Raw genomic sequence first — 16,053 nt, 5'->3', positions numbered from 1 at the left:
CGTGTCACATTTTCCAAAGTTAATTTTCTGAGATTTCCTGGATAGTGGGCACCATCTCATTACTCAGCAGCAGTAGCTCATTTTTAGTAAAGCTATTTGCTTCCTGCCTCAGTTTAGGACTTGGAAGGATCCTGCACAGCCTCACTAAGTTCTCCTAGCTATTAGACTGTTTTCTGCGTCTTTTGTGAAAGTAAGGCCTATCACCAACCCAGCATCACTTCCATCTCAACTGTCCTACCCTGCCTTCAGTCAATGGTCAGTCTGCTGCCACTTCCTACAGCCCAGATGAAGGCTACCAGTCTTTTCCCTATTAAAAAAGCAGTAGACTTAGTTACTCGACCAAACCTGAATACAGAAGTCTAGTAATGATTACCAGTCATCGTGTACTATTGTACATTCATTTTGAATGTAATTGTCTGTAATGTTGGAAGAGCGAGCCTGTGACTCCGTTTCATAAGGCCCACAGCAATATGAATTTTTCTGAAACTACCAGGTGTCACCAGGAGTCAGATGCAGACCCTCAATGTGGGTTTGTGCTTCCTTGCACCCTTCCCACTGTAGCTTGCACAAGAGGCGGAATTTGGCCCATGGAAAGCAGCTGTTGTATTCAAGCCCCCTGTGCCAGCTTCCCTGCCTCACAAGTTCTATCCCACTAAAAGCCCATATGTTTTGTTACAAAGCAGAAAAGAAATTGTGGTGCTGTACTGACATGCTGAGAGGTGTTTGCACTGTAGCAGAAGAGGAAGATATGGAAACATGTAGATGGGCCTTCCCTCACCTCAGAGAATCAACAATGGCAAACATTAACACACGGATCAATATATAATCTGCCACAAATGTCTGGTGGCTTATTCAGACCTTGGCAAGGAAGAAAGAATTTCCCTCTCTTGCGTTAGGGAAAGTGTTGGTATAAAAACAATTGTCAAAACTTCATCAACCAGCCATGTGATATTGATCCTTTCACATCAGCCAGTGTTCTGGATTCCTTAAATAAAAAATAAAAAAATAAAAAAAAATCAACACACCATTTCTAACAATTGATTCTACACAGTACAAAACTACCATGCCAGCCTGTCTTAAAACATACTTTTTTTCAAAATGTACAGCAATAAAGAAAAAAAAAAATAATCTAACTCCCTGTAAGAAAAGAGGAGGGGCAAGACACATCCTCCATCTTCTGAAATTTTGCCCAGTTCGATCAGGTTGGTCTCTCCATGGATCTCAGTGGAGCCTAATCAAGACAGTGGTTCACAGGACTGAAGCAGCTCATGCAGCTACAGCCTTTGACCACAACCCCATTCAATGCAGGAATCTCATTGATCAACTATTGTAACACACCTAGTGTTTACTCCTTCTCTTATCCAACAAAAATTGACCCTTATCCTCTCCTAAAATCACATGAAATTATTTCACAGGCAGTATCCTTATCTTAAGTCTGAGACCTCCATAAAAGAAAAAAAAAAAATTGAGTAATGCAGCTTAATCCTCAAAATCCTCTGTCATAGTAACACAGAACAGAGAATACATAGACTGTGAGAATTATCACTCTTAACCTTCTCCTGACAAAATAAGTTAAGCTCAATGGCCCTGTTGTTTAGAATCATATTTAACAGGCATTGGAAGTGAGGTCTAATTCCAAGAGCTCAGGATGACACTTTACAAAGCGTACGTATTTTCTGCTTTTTGGGTCCATGTACCTATTGTCTTTTGATGGCTGTTTAGCTATGACATTAAATATCCTCTTTTCTCTCTGCTTGCAGCCTTTTGTTCATCTTTTAAATACAGCAGTACATTTTTCATAGCCTCTTGCATGTGAAATAGACTTCTCTGATACTCCCTCTCTGTGTGGTAATCTTGTTTCTATAACATTACAATAATTTAAAGTCATACTGGTAAATCTTCTGTTAAATACCTTGACAGCTGAGAACAGACAATACCATGCTACTAAAGAGTCTTTCTAAAAGATGTAAAATCTCTCTCAAGTGTGACAATAACTATTATTGTTAATTTAATAATTCTCAAGTTGTATGTCCAAGTTTACTGCCAATCAGTTAAGCTGCATTTGAAAGCCTGGTTAATTTCCCAAATTCAGATAGTACAGACCACAAAATGGAAAGAATAGTATCCACAAATTAAAAGTGAACCACAGAGAAGGTATAATAATATGAACAAGTTAGCTAAGGGCTTGTGTTGGCAAAATGCCTAAAAATTCTGCGTTAAGCAAGAGGAGACTGAGATAAGCAGGGAATGAGACTTGGTTGTGATAGAATGAAGCAGTTCAAAACTTCTGTGATTCTGCAAGACTGCAAGTTTTCCTTCCTCCAGCATGGAAAGTCTGGAAGCTTACCTACAAGACCAATTTCAGCAGGGTAGGAAGATGCTTTGAGAAAAATCGCTGCATACAAATGTTTGCTTGAATGGAAAATTAAATAGGGAAAAAAAAAAAAAGACGACAAAAAAATCCCAAGCGAGATCTTTGGGGGTACAATTTTCCTCCTTTGATTCAGAATTAGAGTTTGTTGGACTCAGTAAGAACCCTTGAAATCACAGGCTAAGACCACCGTGCCACAGACGGGGACATCTCCTCGCCACGCCTGTAGGTACTGTTTTACTGTGCCTTCCATTTCAAAGGAAAGATGTCCCAATGCAATGCTAGAATGTCTGAGGGCCCAGTTATCCCAAATGATGCATACAAAGGGCTTCCAGGGATGCTACTGGGAGCTACAGGTGGTTACTACTAAACTGAAAGTCAATTCACTTTTAGTCACATTTGAGGAGCTGATCTTCAGGAAGCTAGATATGAATATTTGGGGCTTGGCTCTTTAGTGAGATAAAAGCCAAGTGATAAGAAGGAGCCTTGAACAGATTACAAAGAAAAGTCTCTCCATTTATCTTTTTAAAAGCAGACGGAAGTAGTCTAGTTTTAAAATCATCTCTATTCTTTTTGTTTTCAGTCAATGCTCCCTGGGGGCTTAACAATCTACAAAGAAACCCCAGCTGGCAATGGTGAGTGAGCAGTGTTCTGGAAGACACAGAGCAGAAGTGATGGGAGAGTCACCACGGAAGGTGGCAGTTCAAAGCTCAAGCATGAACAATGGGCACAAGGACACTATTAACGTGCCAAATCCCAGCATACTCTATTGAAGGCAGGTGTGAATTACAAAAGAGGAAGTTCATCCCTATCTTCTAAAAACCTCTGGTGCCCTATAAGCTGCTTGTACGCCCTCAATGGCCTCCCTGTGACTGGCTCTGTGCAGTTTACCTGAGGTACAATTTATATGCTTGCAAACTGGTTGGTTATCAGCTTGACTTCATGAAAGCCTTCTTATGTTGCTGTTGTTCACTCTAAATTAAGTTAGTGTGAGAAAATCAAGTGCATCAGTAACAATTTGGCAACTGGTCAATAAGTAATCCAGACATAAACCATTTCTGTTATCTGACATGATCCATAGATGCTGGGATGTAGGGAAGTCTATTTTTGTCATTCTTTGGGAAAGCAGTAGCCTGAGATGGTAGAAGATTAAAATGAGTGCTTCTAGCCATCCTCTCTGCTCCCTATCCCTGTGGGCACATCAACAGGGCTGCCTGGGCAAACTTCTTTTTCAAAGATTGTTTATAATCCGTCATGAGGAACACAGCTCTTTTCCCCTATGGACTGTAAGAAAGGAAAGACACTTCTCAGCAGCCAGAATGCAAAAAATATTTTGGCTCATACACAAAGTTTAGGGGAAAAATGTTTTCTGAAGTCATCCTTTTCCCCTCTTCTACTCATCTTGCCCAACACAACTTGGTGAATAGTCCTGTGGATGGAGTTCTATTAGAAACTTCCATGTTAGTAAGTTTATTCTAATTACTGCATTATAGTACACCTGACTGCCATTTAGAAATAATATAAAACCAGAAAAACTCCCTATCTGTTGCCACATTTGTCAGTGAATTTCAAAAGACAGTTATAATTATTTACAGAAGGCAATGTTTTACTGATTTTTCTTTTTTTTTTCCCCCGTTTAGCTTGACAGAGACCTTGAGTGAGTTTGTAAAATTGCTTTTAGACCAAGCTCCACAGCAATACAATGTACAGTACGGGTTACCTGAACACTATCTAAACAATAATAGTAGATGTCTGGCAAAAAGCCAAAGATAATGCAGGCTGAGTCTGTCTGCAAAGCGGTAATCATCTAATGACTAAAACTGAGAAATGCAAGGAAAATCTGGGACCCCCAAACACAATTAAGGAGTAAGCAGGCTGAGATGCAGAGGAGTAACCCCAGAGGGAGACAAGGAAAAGAATGATGATTTATGTTAGTATGTATTATGCTTGATAGGACCAGTCACAGCAGTTACACTAGTGATACTAAATTGGGGGCAAGGGCATATGGTTGGACATAAGGCTCAGAAGTGTTATTATGTCCATATACCACCTAGATCATTGTAAAATAGTGCCTGTAATGATTGCACAATGAGCTGTCCAAGAGTACACATACATGGAAAGCACTACAAAGATTGTTATGCCAAAACTGCTGCATTGCTATTAAAGATACAATTTTTACAGTCCAAATTCCTCTCCGGCTATTACAACAAAAGCATCTGCTCAATGTTTCTGCTCAAGAAAAGACTACCTACCCTTTAAGTAAATGGGATTTTTGGAATAAACAATCAGGATGATTATGCTTTCCACTGCTGCAGAGATTTTTATTTATTTCTACAGCATATTAATATAGACAAGAAAAAAACTCAGATAAACATTTTTTTAGTTGTACTAGATGGTAAAAGTATATAATTACATCGCTCAATCTCATCCGCTCCCATCAGTCTAAGCTACTTTATGAACATACTTGTAACTGCCGAGTATAGAGCAATTATGGGAAAACATTCTCCTTTCTGAATGCATCTGCACATTTAGTATGGTCTAATCTAATTAAAGTCACTTCAATTAAAGTCAACTGGAGTATTTCCACTCCAGGTTAAGGCAGACACAATAGGCACAAAAGGACCCCAGTTCCTACAGCCAAAACGTCAATTTTAACCAAATTATTATCTGAAATATGACCTGAATACAAACCTTAGCTGAGATGGCAAGTTGTTTGGCTTTATTTTCTCAGTAGAAGTCAAAACTCTTCCTATTTAGTGTGGGGTATCGTGCAGGAAACTGTATTCTAAACAAACATGATTTGGGGCCAAGAAATTTGGGGAAAAAATGAAAATCAAAGCGCCATATTCGGTTATTTACAGGCAGTTGGAATTTCTCTCAGTATTTCTCTCAAGTACTTTGTTTTCTGAGAGAGACAGTGATATATTTTAGGGCCCCCTATGTCCTAAAAGCTCTATCAGTGCTAATATCTGGAAGACAATGGAAAGAAGTTTATAAAAAGAAAAAAAAAAACCCATGTGTGCAGTTTGATAAAGCTGTTAAGATAGACTACTTCGTTTTAATGGAGAAAAGACCTGAAGCACCTTAAAAGTGAAAAGTTAACATGACAGGCAAGTTTAACAGGTTTAATTCATAATTGCATATTAAATTCAATGATTTTTTTTCTCACCAGTACTCCCTTTATCTAAACAACCTTTGACTGTCAAAAGTCCAGAGAGATTGCTAAAGACCACTGCATTAGTACATTCAATAGGAACTGTTAAGTCTTACAAACACAGCTAGTTTATGTTTATTTCAGGAAAAAAAAAAAAGAGGCACAATTACATATTCCAGCTTGAGCCAGCTGAGAAAAAAAAATATTTTGGACATTTGTCAAGAGGCAAATGCCTTTGCTTACAGGGCAGAGAATACTTAGCAAAAGTTTTTAATAGCCGAGCAGAAACTACACACAGTGTAGTTGACTTCAAAGGCCTTTCACTTATATTGAAGGAGAAGCTTTATCTAACATGCTGGATTTGTTTTCTTTAAAGGAAAATCCATGGAATGTGTCTATTGACCAAGTGTCAAGGTAAGTACAGATGGAGATTTTTCTTTTGCATTCTAAGCCAGATTCTTCAACAGACTTAACTTTAAGTGCAATTAGAGTGGGGTAGTTAGTGACAAAGCAAGCCTTTTGTTTTAAATAAATAGATTGTTAAGCATCTTTTAATGAAGCTGATCTGATCTTTAGTTTTCAAAATTAGGAAGGTAAAGAACACAGACGTATCATTTCTTGGGCTGAGCACCAAGATTAAGAAAGAGACAAATTTGGACCATAATAAGAAGATAGGCAATTATATTTAAGGAATTCCACCTTGTAAAGACTTTAGTGACAACTTAACATTACTTTTCAGGGCACATCACTATATCCCATTTTCTTTCTCTGTGCGTTGCTAATAAAACATTAAAAACATCAAGTACACAAGCAGAATTTGAAGGAGATGTCATTAACTGCCTGGCACACCAGAAAAGGTGCAGTTTCTCTCGTTTGTCCAAAAAGAAAATGAGTGCCCAACTAATTATAAGAGTAGACAGTCATGAGCACAAGAAAGCCACTTTATTCTTGAAAACACCACCACTATGGAGTAAACAAGAAGTTTTAAGCTATGATAGCTTTAATTTATTATTTATTGTGCTAGCAATTTAGTTACACGCTAAACCACCATCTTTTCCACAATTCCTGAGTAGCACCAAGTTCCTACAAATTTCCACCAGAACTGAATGTAACTCGTGAGTCTTTACAGCAGGGAAATATCCTACTCTGACATTGTCAAGAGTTACATAAGATAAACTTGCTCTGAAAGGAAGGATATCTCATGCTTAAGACTGGATTGATAAAGAAATCAAGCGGAGTTCATTCCTATTTCACAGTCTTTCATTATGGCCTGAGGCTAGTAGTTTAACCTCTGTGTATCTACTTGCTATGACTAAAATGAGTGTAACAACATTTTTTTTCCTTTTTTTTTTGTCTGCTTTGCCTTTTGGGTATTCTCCAGTGAGGCATGTTTTTTGACTTTCACTTCCATCCTGCACACATTTAAGGCAACCTGCTGTACTGGGAAAAGCACCTACCACAACAAATCTTAAAAAATGCTGTGATATATATATAAATAATATCCGCTTATCAATACTCCTCATGATTATCTTATACTGACTTTTATAAAAAACTTACTAAAACATTTATGCCAGTGACATTCCTATATTATAAAAAGAAGAATTGAAAACTATGATATTTCAAAAGTACTCTTAAGCTTAGTTTTGGTGGTTTGTGAAACTGTAGCAAAGTTACATGGGCATCTGCAAGAGCAAGGCTCTAATTGGTGTAAGTACTAAATAACTTAGAAAGTGACAAAAGAATCATTAATTCAACAGGTCTAATATGTCTTGCATCAACAATTCCACCTTGCAAAGCAAAATCTAGAACTTTTACATTTGGTGTACTGTCAACATTGTGTGAAATCATGTTTTTATAGAGAAAAAAAAGGACTATTCCTATAATTTAAGACTTTTAGTAGTTATTTTTACTGACTGTTACCTCATTTTCCTGATATGGCTAATTCAATGTGTTAAAAATAGTACATTGTAGGAATCATTCAGCTCCTGCAGCAGCAGAAAAGGTGTTTAAACTCAGGGCATTTTTTCAGACTAAGAAAAAAAATGAACATGTGGCATATCTCTAGCCTCCAAGTAATTCCTGACTCAGAACATGCATTACTTTATTTTTTTCTCTTCTTTTCTTATGATCAGCTTAGTTTGTAAACAAACTGCAATATCATTATGAGCAATATTTGGTATTTAACTACATCTATTCACAAAACTGACTTTCTAGTTGACAGGTGCTCTACCACCAGCCATCATTGCTGCTGTTACCGGATTCCTCTAGTGCTTTACTGCTGTTTTAAGCATACTGCCCACACAAGCATTTTTTCCTCACTCTTGCCTCCTGCCCTACCTCAGACCAAATGTCTTTTGTCTCTCCATTTTCAGTGCCCCATAAAACAAATCTGTTGTCAATCTGAGGACACCTGGAATGAATTTAGCAGCAGATTCCTTGACCTTTTTAACACATGGGGGTCAAAAATCACCATCAGCGGCTGGAGAGAAAAATGTGAAAGATCAAAGTCTTCCACTCCCACTACTGTTCTTGTTTTCCTTTGTTGATATGTGCAGTGCAGACAGAAACCAGCAATTTTTGTCTCAAAAGTGCAAATATTTGATAGGAAACTGAGGCCAGATGTATAAACCTAAAACACACACAAAATATTTCTGTGGTTTTTTAACAGCACTCGAAAAGGTCCTTTTTAACAAAAATCAAAAATCTTTCTCCTGGAGGGTTCGTAGATCAAACATTGCAGTTTTTATTAGTTGATAGACTGCTGATACTAAATAAGAGCTGACTTTAAGTCCAAGAGCAAGTGCATAGACTCCTTTCATTGTTGAGCTGAGATATGTAAAAAAGTAAACACCATAAATCATGAAAACTTTGCTTCGTACAAGTATTTCATGATAATAATATATAACATTTTAGTATAAAACGCTATGTTTTTTTAAAAAATAATTTTTTTCCATCAGTCTCTCTGCAAATCCATAACTTACAGAAAATTATCCATTTTCTTTCACTTTCCTTGAAGTAAACTTTGTCTTTCATTTTCCAACTATTATTTTTCTCTGCTGACCTTTATGTGGCCCAAATTTCAGAGCAATGTAATGAAAATGCCTCCAAGCATCTTAACAGTTCCAAATTGCTTATATTCAAAAATGACTCCATCCCAAATCAAATGTCAATATATATTTGGTCTTTTAAAAAGGCACAACATTCTTTTTGAAGTATTCTCCTTCAACACATATCTGAATATAAGAGTGCAGAATCAAAGAATATGGATTTGATCTACAGTTGTACCTAGTTTGTCTTGTAAAGTCAGATACTGAACTCCCTCAGCTGTTCCCTTTTTTTTTTTTGCAACTCAACACAAACTTGAAAGAGTATAAGATGGGAAGCTGCCACTAAGAGTGTAGCTGATAAAATTCTCGGGCACCTATTACAATATCAGTCAGGTCCCCTCTGATATAATTTTAACGTAAAGACCCTTATTTCCTTAAACCATTTTCCTTTGCACTACTGTCACATGGAGTGTCTCAGTCTCTAAATGTGCTAATAATCCAGGGATCTTATTTGTGTTCAAATAAGAATTCTATCCATGCAATTACAGTTAATCTGACTACGCATTAAAATAGCATACATTAGGATAGACGTTTATCAAGGATATTCAGTGGCACAAGTATCCTTTAAGAAACCAAAGCCTTTGTCCATGCCCCTTATGCCCTTGGTATAGAAACTAGGAAGATGCTGCATGCCATCTCCTAAGCAACTTAAGACAGGACTACAGCTAAAGATAAAAACCTCTGTCTCAAGAATTCTTCCATGCAAGCGGACCCAAAGCCCCTGGGTCAGAATATGTCCCTAATTACTTAAAAGGGTGCAATCCAAGAAATCACTCAATTGTTGAGTTCCCTTTACACACTGCAAAATCAGGCAATGCATGTTATAAAGACCTAACTCTTAAAACGTGTGGGTTTAAGTCAAAGTATCAAAACGTAGCACATGTTGAAAATGACTAGATGATTTATCAACTAACCAAAATATCTGAACAAGTCCTTAGAGAATCCTAAGGCAGAAGCAATTTCCACACCAGCTTAATCAATCCCCACAATGATTTCCATTATTTGATGTTTTTAGAGAATTTTGATCCAGTCTTAATCCCCATAGCTTTACCATCTGCACAGCATTTTTGTGAAACATAATTTTATCCCTTCCACCAACCTGTTAAATATTGTCATGGGAGGATTTATTAGTTTCCATGACTCCAGACAATATTTTATTCTCCCTGAATTTTCAGCTGGTAGAGCCAAGTTCCTAAATTTATCAATTGAAAGCACTGAAATCATTCATTAATAAAAGGCTCTAATCTACCTGTACTGTGACTGAAGAGCAACATTTACCTTTCAGCCCCCAGCTGACAACCTCTTTCACAGAAAGAGGGAAAGGAGGGGCGGGGGGGGGGGGGAAGTTTCTGTGTGATGTAAATATCTGCAAGTTAAGAACTCTAGATAGAGGTCCCCCACTTTCTAGCAAGTAAATCCTTCAGAAGTATGAAAATATCAGAAGTATAATTGCTACAGTGTGTTGGAGAAATATAATAGTCCATAAAGCTGCATGCTTTTAAGAGCACCAAACTCATTTTACTCTTAAAATTCTACACACAGTACTGATGATCTTTAATTATTATAGGGCAGTGATTAGTAAAAGTAGCAATGCACCCAGTAGTCTAAGCACACACTAACTGTTTCTGCTTTAGGAAAGCCTGAAATGCACAACAGTGGATTCTTTCCAAATATATTTATCAGAAAGATGTTTATCTTCTGTAGTAGAGCTTGATTCATAGTCATTCCATTTATGTCAATGAATGCAGCATAAGGCCTTTAATACTCCCTGCTTGGGAGCTAATGCCTTTAGCTTTCCATTAGGTAATTTGAAAGACCTTTTTTTTTTTTTCCACAGTCAGCTAACTAACTCTTTAACACATCACTTCAATACCACTAACACTTACTAAGGGATTGACTTCACTAAGTGAACAATCTCAGCTGTCTCAACATTTCATCGTTGCCTGACATATATAGCTATGTCTAAATCAATGAATCACACTGAGGTAGGTCTATCCCCTTGAGCATTTTTTTTTTTTTTTTTTTTACACGTCTAGTCCCAGTGCTCCTTTTTACTGTTCCATGGGAAACTTCCAAGATCTATGAAGAGTACAGTACACTTGCTTTTTTACCTTTATTTCTATACAGTTCTTCTACTCAATGTACAGACCATCAGCTCTCCATTTCAAGAACAAGGATTGCATTTCAAAACGGTTCCTTTCTGATGTACTTTCATGGTAGATGTGACAAATAAAAGACTGAATTTCTTCCTTCCCTTTAGCCTGCAAAGACAATCAGATATCATGATGACCTGCAGAGTGTAAGAAAGGTGAATTGGGTTCTTTTCTTACTCCCCAACTTGGCAGAATTCATTCTCTTCTAGCAAAACTCTATCAAGTATACCAAGGACGAATAGCAAGGATAAATTCATGAGAGTTTTAAAGATGAATCAGTGAGCACATATTGAGCTTAGATTTCAGCCTTGACCATTAAAAAAAAAAAATCATCAACATTTAGACATTTATTTATTCCAGGGATGCTTTAGAAAGTGAAAAAAAATTACAGAATTTTATCTCCTGGCACGATTACCACCCAGTAGTATAAGGAAGCTCCTAACAAAAGATACAAAAGCACAGCAGAAACAAAACATCACTAAATTTAATCTAACCTTTCAGTGCTTTCACTTAATATTCTAGAAATGCCCTACCAAGATGCAGAACATGCAATTTTTGTTGTCAGCCTGTTTAAGCACGGGGTCTTTGCAGCTTCTGCTGCTCTGAAGAAGTTATCACCCTTCCATTGTCTATTTGCTTGTATCTCTAATGCATCACCTAAGGGTACTGCAAGAAGCTACTTGCTTTGAATTTTTTTTTTGAATCAACTTTGCAGTTGATTAATGTCAGAATTTGGATTTTTTTTTTACACTGCATAGCTACCAGTAATGCACAGGTAGTATGTAATCTTAGTTTTTTAATAAGTAGGTTTGCATTACACTGTTTAAAACATTAAAAACCTCAAACAAATCCAACCGAAAACAAAAAAAAAAAAAAAAAAAACCTAACCAAAAAAAACAAACCACCACCAATGTCCTGGAAGGAAAATAATCAGATGAGGAAAAACTCTTCTAGAAGCTCTTTAGTATTAACTTTAGTGATCTAAAACAACAAGTAAGCTTTTTCTTTCCAGGAGTGTTAGTGCAGGAAGAAGAGCTGGTATTTGCCTGTAGGATGCCTGTCACTGTGGTTTCTCTGGGGCAGCTCTAAACTCCTTTTCATTTCTATGAAAAGTAGAAGGCGATCAAATCTCAAATAATCAGTTAGTTTCACATACTGAGGATCAACAGTCACCTTTCTCAAGTCTGAGTGAATTCCCTTGCCAGCAGAAGACAGGTGTCAACTTTAATCCTACAATTTCTGCTTCTTTAACGAATCTTATTGCAGATATAGCAAACTTTGATGTTTTACTGCCGTAAGAAATTATGCCTTTATACGATTCAAATCTGACTTCCCCACATTTAGAGTTACAACATACTATTATGATAACTAAATAGTTTTCAAAATTTTGTACTTTAATTAAATCCCATTTAGATACCTAAAGGCATCCCAGTTTTCAAAGATAACTGCAACCAGGAGCAACTAATATAAAACCAGAAAAAATTAAATAAATGCAAATAAATTACAGAAACTTTTTGAGTACAGAACAAACAACTACTGTACTGAACAGTGGGAATATGGGTGTATTATCTTGGAATCTCACCATTATTATAGGTTTTTACAGTTAAAAGGCAATGAAGTCTTATACAAATCAGAATCAATTCACTTTCTTCATTAAAGTCTTGTTACTTTTACTGTCATAAAAGAGAATAACTTCATAGGAAATGGTAGAACCAGCTACACATGTTCAGCATTGCAACACAGAAATCACATTATAAGATTACTATTGAGTTCTTTTAACTCAGACAAAAACTCTCTTGTTAGCAAATGATACTTTGTATTTGGTCATGATTTGTAAAAGTGGATAATACTTTCCATTTGTTTCATAAATTTCATCACTGGATATGAAAGTCAGCTAGTGCTTATTGGCTGCTTATGTACAATCTGATTCTTGAGAGAGTATCTGCTTTTTTGGATATGGAGATGGAAACACCAAATTAACTGATATTCCCCAAATATCCTCAATGCCTCTGGAAGAATGAGGTACAAAAGCCAGTATTCCTGAAATCCAAGCTCCCATGCCTTCACCAGCAAAACATCTTTCCTAACTTTAAGCATGTTTGTTACAGTTTTTTAGATTAGAAGGGCAGGGAGGAAAAAGAACAAATAGAGCTAAAAAGAGAGGTCATACATTAGTCAAAATATTAAGTATGTCAATTTTGAATGAGTGTTGATTTAATTCTCTTCACAGACCTCCTACTTTTCCAGAGTAAGTTTTAAGTAATTAAAAAATATCACCACTATGATAGCCTTGGGAAGCTGGACTCAGAATCACAGAATTACAGAATTATTATCAAGATTGGAAAAGACCTAAAAGATCATCCAGTCCAACCATCACCAATACTTCTCAGCTAAATCATATCCCTCAACACAACATCCAAACGTTTCTTGAACACCCCCATGGTCGGTGACTCCACCACCTTCCTGGGCAGTGCATTCCAGTGCCTAACTACCCTTTCCGAGAAGTAATATTTCCTAATGTCCAGCCTGAATCTCCCCTGGCGCAGCTTGAAACCATTGCCTCTAGTTCTATCACTGTCTACACGAGAGAAAAGGCCGACCCCTAGCTCACTACAACCTCCCTTCAGGAAGTTATAGAGTGCAATGAGGTCTCCCCTGAGCCTCCTCTTCTCCAGACTGAACAATCCCAGCTCCCTCAGCCGCTCCTCATAAGGCCTGTGCTCCAGACCCCTCACCAGTTTCGTAGACCTCCTCTGAACGCATTCCAGGGCCTCAATGTCTTTCTTGCAGTGAGGGGCCCAAAACTGAACACAGTACTCGAGGTGCGGCCTCACCAGTGCCGAGTACAGGGGGACAATTACCTCCCTGTTCCTGCTAGTAACACTGTTTTTGATGCAAGCCAGGATGCCGTTGGCCTTCTTGGCCACCCGGGCACACTGTCGGCTCATGCTCAGCCGAGCATCAATCAGTACCCCCAGGTCCGTTTCCTCCACAGTCCTCCAGCCACTCCTCCCCAAGCCTATAGCGCTGCCTGGGGTTGTTGTGGCTGAAGTGCAGGACTCGGCATTTAGTCTTGTTGAACCTCATCCCATTGGCTTCAGCCCAGCTCTCCAGCCCGTCCAGATCCCTCTGTAGGGCCTCGCTACCCCCAGGCAGATCCACACTCCCAGCCAATTTGGTGTCATCTGTGAACTTACTGAGGGTGCACTCAATGCCCTCATCCAGATCATCAATAAAGATATTGAAGAGGACAGGCCCCAGCACCGACCCCTGGGGAACACCACTTGTGACTGGTAGCCAGCTGGATTTAACTCCATTACAGAATCAACTCCTTTCGCCAAAATATACCTATCTGGTGGGTGAAGAATTAGAAGTAACATTATTTTACAAAGCTCCTATACAAATAAAATGGGTTTAGAAGAGAATGTGCAACATCAAAAATCCAGCCTCCAGTCTCAAATAACTCTGTTCCAGCCATTTTGAAGACTTAAAATCTAGAAAACAAAGCTGAATCTCAATTAAGGACTGCTGAAGGGGGAATGGTATCCTGTAACACTGACATCTGGACTACTGCTAGAGCATGTAATGTATATCTGTCACTGACAGCTTATCAGGTTATATATAATTCTGAATCATTAGTCATGTCTTTTTCAGCAAGCACAGGAATCTGAAAAACCAACATAGTCATAGAAGTACTTCTGGGAGGACAAACTCACTTACATGTTACAATCTTAGAAGGTAATCATAAGCCATCAATATAATACAGACCATAAATGTCAATACAAATACTTAAGTGCATGTCTACAAGCAGGGTATAGGCACAACTGACCTAGACAATCAACTTAATATGGGAAATGATAGCTTTGTAAATATCTCCAGCATTGAATACATATGTAATCTCCACATGCTAAAGATTCGACAGGAAAAAAGCAAAATGTGTCCAACATAATTTCACAAGGGAGGATAAGAAAAAAAAAAAAAAGTCTGTTCCTATTTCCATAGCCTTGTAAAAGAACTTCTGAAAAACATTCAAGAAGAATGCAGCATGCCCCAACACAAACTTATTCAAGATGTAGCTAGCAGATAAAACCCTACACGTGACACCAACTGGTTAAACAGTGGCAGGCTCTACGTGTCCTGTCATTTGACCACGATATTGATTGATCATTTCTATTACTGGACTAGACTGCAATGAAAACCCTTGTGAATGTGCTAAGACCATTTTAACAGCTCACCAGAGAACCAAGAAAGGAGCATGCCTAAGCCAAGTTTTATATGCAATTTATATACCACTACGAATAATAGTCCATTTTAGGCCAAAAAAAAAAAATTATATATATATATATATATATATTACAATGACCATTTTTTCCTGTCATTGAGGTGGTTTTCTTTTAGGAAGAATTCTACTGACAATTGATTGTGTGTTTTAGGACCAGGGGATATGTTTAGTCATTTGGTTGAATCTTCAACCATAAACTGTTTTTTCCAGATAGTAATTTACTGGAAGAGCTAGGAATTGATATACTTTCCATTCAAAAAAAATCTGAAAGAGACCAATAAAAGACTGCTGTAGACAACCATTGTTTGCAAACACTTAACTAGCACTGCTATTAATTCCTTCTAAAACACAGCAGTTTTCTTCCCTACAAAAACACAGTGAAATTGTTGTGGAGAAATGTACAGCACACAGGCTTCCAGTGTATTTCAGGAGCATGACAGACATGAATACAGTTTAGGGTAATGTTGGGAGAGACATCTTAAAAAAATGCTAACTCATTTATTTTCAGAAGAAACTGTAGTCCTAAACACATTCATTTAATTATTATTGTTTCCTGTTAGCATCTGAATCCTCAAATGAAAACTTCAGAAACTACATGCAATTGTACTATCAAGTTAGAGTTATAGTTCTCCTTAAAAAAATCTCCCTTCTGAAGCATATGTTAAAAAAGGGAGAGAGGTTGTCAGAAGAACAAAGATCTTCCAGATTCTATTCTCCCTGTGTCATTATCAGCTAATGCCCATGACAAAATTAATTCCTCAGTTCTGCCAGGAATGACAGTCTCATTATCCATATTAGAATGACGATAAAAAAAAAAATAAAAATAAGAGAATGTAGGGACCATTGGAAATTCTGAAAAATTAGAAATTGTTTCAGGGTGAATAGTGTTTTATTTAAGTGTTCTTTATTTAATTTTTTTTTTCAAATAGAAGTAAAAATATTTTAAATAGAAATACTATATAAGCTTTTAAAAATAAATTTCAAAT

This window comes from Chlamydotis macqueenii, chromosome 8, assembly GCF_036417535.1.
Source record: "Chlamydotis macqueenii isolate bChlMac1 chromosome 8, bChlMac1.mat, whole genome shotgun sequence".
Classification (NCBI taxonomy): Eukaryota; Metazoa; Chordata; class Aves; order Otidiformes; family Otididae; genus Chlamydotis; species Chlamydotis macqueenii.
This window is presented reverse-complemented; position numbering follows the sequence as displayed.